The sequence below is a fragment of the Callospermophilus lateralis genome, unplaced genomic scaffold (genome assembly GCF_048772815.1).
Source record: "Callospermophilus lateralis isolate mCalLat2 unplaced genomic scaffold, mCalLat2.hap1 Scaffold_1062, whole genome shotgun sequence".
In the NCBI taxonomy this organism is placed as follows: domain Eukaryota; kingdom Metazoa; phylum Chordata; class Mammalia; order Rodentia; family Sciuridae; genus Callospermophilus; species Callospermophilus lateralis.
In genome coordinates, this window is record NW_027510832.1 from 515 (window position 1) to 5286 (window position 4772).

Sequence of the window (4772 nt, forward strand, 5' to 3'; positions counted from 1 at the left end):
GTTTTACTCATAATAATGATGGATTTGAACTGATCCTACTGCCTCTATTGTCATTTAAGCTCCCTTTATATTTCAGTTTGTACAGGGCAGCAGCCACTTAACTTCTCGTGGTTTTAGCCAATTCAAATTTGTAATCCTTTATTTCTCATATAATAAAGAGAATAATAAAGGAAAGATCTTTAAAAGTTCAAGAGAAGATGAGAGAATGCAGAAATAATGCAACAGGAACCACAGGAAAATTTTTAAAAATTACATTAAAGAAAATGAATTGCAGTATTTTGAAATACTGAATAGTTATAATAAAACAAATACATTTATTGATCTTCAGCTTTTTGAATGAATGTATAAACCTGGGTAAATTTAGTAACAAAATAAATACTGAAGATGTAAAGGTACATGCAAATAAGATTGAATTTAGTTTTTTTAAGCAATGAAGGAGAGAAAAGTAGATATTGCTATTGTATACTTCAAAGTTGAGAATCAAATGGTAATGTCAACTGTTGAAGAAATACAAAAATGACTATACCGTGCATATTATTTAAATACAATGTTTTCCAATTAAGACATGAAAATACAGCCAACTCTACCAGAAATAAATGAGAAAAGAAATAGGAGGGAGTTGGTAAAATAAGCTAAGTACTTAATTTTTCAAGATTTCAATTAAAACATAGTTATTAAATTTAAAAAATAGCACTATAAAGCTTAATGTAGGAGAATTAAAATATTAATCATTAGCAAGTGACTGCCTTTATAAAATGACAAATATTTGTTGAGAGAACTAATGGTTACCTGTTTATTTTCCCACATGCAAAGAAATATCATTTTTTGTTTGTTTGTTTTAATTGTGAGCCCTGCTGTACTATTAATTACTTGAAAAACATTTAAAAGTGAATGCAGCTTTTCACAATGAAAGAGATGAATTATTTTAAAACAGAATACAGGCATAGTGAAAAGCTAAGACATAAGAAAAATAGTTTGAGTGGACAAGGGTCTATTTTAGAGGGTTAAGAAAATAGAAAGAAAGGAATTTGAGCTGAAAGAAATATTAGGCAAAACTAAATTTGGTGAAATTAAGAGGCAATCATACATATTTTTAAGACCCAAACCTAAAATTTAGAGTCTTTAGAAAATTGACTATAATTGTTTTTGACACTGATAACTATCTGGGGGAAAAGTGATAACTCAAAAGTTACAGTGTATAATTCTTAGTTGGTGTACAACTCTGATAGCTCAATTTTATTAGAAATGAGCAGATATTTTGTTTTTAAATTTATCTCCATGGTCCATGACTAGGAACTTCACTTTTTATCTTATAACACTGAACATCTTCATAATAATGTTGAACTATTTAGCACTTTCACCAGCTATGATGATTAATCTTCTGCCTCAACTTAATTAGACCATGGAATACCCAGAAAAGTGGTTGAGTATTATTTGGAGATGGGTCTGTGATAGTGTTTCTGACAGAGCTCATCACAGGAATTGAACTGAGGAAAACAAATGGCCCTCCCCATCTGATCCCTTGAGGGCCCAAACTGAATAAAAAGGCCAAGGAAAATTAAATTCACTCTTTTCTTAACTGCTCTAGCTAGGATGTCAGTCTTCTCCTACCCTCTGTGCTCCTGGTTCTCAGGTTTTAGGTTCAAACTGGAGTCTACACCATCAGTTTTCTAGTTCTCAAACCTTTGAACTATGAAAATGTTTTCCTGTGTCTCCAGGTAGTAGATGGCAGATCATGAAACCTCTCTGCTTCCATAACCATGTGGGTCAATTCCTTATAAGAAGTTTCATTCTCTATTATTTCTCTGTCTCTTCTATTTCACTTGCCTGTTTCCCTGGAAAATCCTGATTAATAAGTCTAATTTTCCAAAATTTGACCATACTGAAAACAAAATGAAGATTTTGGGCATTAATTTTGCTCAGGAACAAAGTGGGGCAACATAACACAAAATAAATTATTTTTATAAGTACTAATACAATATAGTACAATATACAAAATACAATATAGTATTCTCCACATTAGACATATCTTTTCCTAGGTTCTGTCTTCTAATTCTAGTCTTCTGTATCTTTCACTCCAGCTGTCCTCCATATACTTCAGTTTGCACATGCCTAATTAAAAAAAAAAAAACCTGAAATCTGACATTTACCCAAATCTGAAACTCTTTGATTGCCAGTAAGATGTCACAAGTGGGAAATGCCACACTTGGCCTCATGTAATAGGTTGTAGTCAAAATGCAGGTGCATTAAAAAAGGTTGTACAAAATATCTTCAGGTTATGTGTTTAAGACATGTGAAACACAAATGAATTTCATATTTTAACTTGGGTCTCACCTCCATGACATTTCATAATGTTTTTGTGAATATTCCTAAATCCAAAACCATCGAACACATTTAGGCTCTCAAACATTTCAAATAAAACATATTTAGCCTATACTCAAATATGAGTCTTCTTTTTGCTATCTCTTTTAATTATACAATTTCTTTTTTTGAAATTTAGGCAAGAGCCATAAATGTTTCTTACTTCCTAATCAATGGCTTTTTTCCTCTTTTTAATTTAATTTATTTTAATTTGATATATGTGACAGCAGAATGAAATTCAATTCATATTACACAAATAGAGCACAATTTCTTATGTCTTTGGTTGTACACAAAGTAAAGTCATGCCATTCATGTTTTCATACATGTATTTAAGGTAATGATGTTCATCTCATTCTACCATCTTTCTTACCCCCATGCCTTTCTCTCCTTCCTCTCCCCTTTGCCCTATTTAAAGTTCCTCTGTTTCTCCCATGCTCTGTCCCCCACCCATCACCATTATGATTCAATGCTGCAGCCCGGCTGCAGCAAAATAACAGGGGGGATGAAGAGCAACTTGTGTAGATTGATACAGCTGGAGTGGGAGCCATTTATTGTAGGACAGGAGGGGTATATATACATTACACACAGCTTATCTTAATTAACATAATCTAGATACAGCAGTCAACCAATAAGGAATCTTCACACTTAATAGCTCACTGGCATTACTTCACAAACCACTCCCTCTGGCAAAATGCCAGGAGCCATCTTGACTTGTTTACAGATCCTTGTATCAGAGAAGACATTTGGAATTTGATTTTTTGATTTTTTTCAATTAGCATTATATTCTCCAACTCCATTCATTTACCTGCAAAGGTCATTATTATATTCTCTTTTAATGCTGAGTAATATTCCATTGTGTATATATACCACATTTTCTTTATCCATTAATCTACTTAAGGGCATCTAGGTTGGTTCCACAATTTAGTTATTGTGAATTGTGCTGCCATAAACACTGATGTGGTAGTGTCCCTGTAGCACACTGTTTTTAAGTCCTTTGGGTATAAAACAAGGGGTGGAATAACTGGGTCAAATGGTGGTTCCATTCCAAATTTTATGAGGAATCTCAATACTGCTTTCCATATTGACTGCAACAATTTGCAGTCCCACCAGCAATGTATGAGTGTGCCCTTCTCCTCACATCCTTGCCAACACTTATTGTTGTTTGTATTCTTAATAGCTGCCATTCTGACAGGAGTGAGATGAAATCTTAGATTAGTTTTGATTTGCATTTCTCTAATTGCTTGAGATATTGAGCATTTTTTCATATATTTGTTGATTGATTGTATATCATCTTCTGAGAAGTGTATGTTCATTTCCTTGGCCCATTTATTGATTGACTTATTTGAGTTTTTTGTATGTTTGTTTGTTTGGTTTTTTTTTTGGTGTTAAGATTTTTGAGTTTTTTAAATACCTAGAGAGTAGTGCGCTATCTCATGTGCATGTTCTAGAAATTTGTTCCCATTCTGTAGGCTCTCTATTCACTTCACTGATTATTTCTTTGGCTGAGAAGAAGCTTTTGAGTTTGAATCCATCCCATTCATTGTTTCTTGATTTTAATTCCTGTGCTAAAAATTATGGAATACTTCATGAATTTGCATGTCATCCTTGCATAGGGGCCATGCCAATCTTCTCTGTATCATTCCAATTTTAGTATATGTGCTGCCAAAGTGAGCACCTGATCAATGTCTTTTGAAAACTTTTAAGAATCTTAATCCATAATTATGAATGTATTTTCACATTCCTAAGTGTCTTAAGAATACATTTTTTTCCTTGAAATTATGTATTCATAAGCAATACCTTTGGATCCTTGCAGTTACCCAGTGGAATATGTAGTATTGTGAATGCTAATTTGTTTTTGATAGTTTACTGTTCACAAAAACACTTTGACAAACTGTTATAAGCTGACTGTATTCCCCTGTAATTTATATATTGAAATTCCAATTCCCAGTAACTTAGAATGCAATCTGACTTTTTTTTACAATTTTTTCTTTTAAGTTATTTTATTCTAATTTGTTATACATGATAACAGAATGAAATACAATTCATATTACACATATAGAGCACTATTTTTCATATCTCAAAATACATTCACACCATTAGTGTCTTCATACATGTACTTAGGGTAATGATATCCATCTCATTCCATCTTTTTTTTTACCCCCATACCCCCTTCTTTCCCCTCCCACCTCTTTGCCCTATCTAGAGTTCATCTAATCCTCCCATGCTCCTCCTCTAGAATGAAATATTATTTGAAGACAGGATCTTTAAGAAGATAATAAATTTAAAGTAAGATCATTAAGGTAGGACCTTTTCCAATATGTCTTGGGTCCTTATAAGAAGGGAAAACTTGTAGACACAAAAATTGACATTGGGAGATGATATAAAGTGACACAAGAAGACAATGTCAACCT

At 32.7% G+C, this 4772-nt stretch overlaps 1 non-coding gene across 1 annotated transcript; it reads right to left on the reverse strand.

Moving 5' to 3' along the window:
• Positions 1 to 3929: 3929 nt before the first annotated feature.
• LOC143640016 (U6 spliceosomal RNA) lies at positions 3930 to 4036 on the reverse strand. The gene has a single exon (XR_013154834.1). It is a non-coding gene; the product is annotated as a U6 spliceosomal RNA (small nuclear RNA).
• Between the last annotated feature and the right edge of the window lie 736 nt (positions 4037 to 4772).